Below are 256 nucleotides of genomic sequence, written 5' to 3'. Positions count from 1 at the left end.
CGGGGGCGCGCGGAGCAGCCCCTCGGAGTCCTCCTGCCCCCCGGAGCCCCCGGGCCCCGTCCTGGGCGCCTCGATTTTGTTCCGGGTCCACGTCTCTGCTGAGTTTCTGTGGCAACGCAGGCCCTTCCCTGCTCTCGGAGGGCTCCCCAGGGTGTGTGCGTGTGCAGGGTGTGGGGTGGGGGGTGTCTTGTTTTTTTTCTCTTCCGAGACGCAAAGGCACCCCCCTGTGAGGTTCCGGGGAGACTCTCCTTGTTGT

Source organism: Myotis davidii, unplaced genomic scaffold (assembly GCF_000327345.1).
Source record: "Myotis davidii unplaced genomic scaffold, ASM32734v1 scaffold620, whole genome shotgun sequence".
NCBI classification, from domain to species: domain Eukaryota; kingdom Metazoa; phylum Chordata; class Mammalia; order Chiroptera; family Vespertilionidae; genus Myotis; species Myotis davidii.
This window is presented reverse-complemented; position numbering follows the sequence as displayed.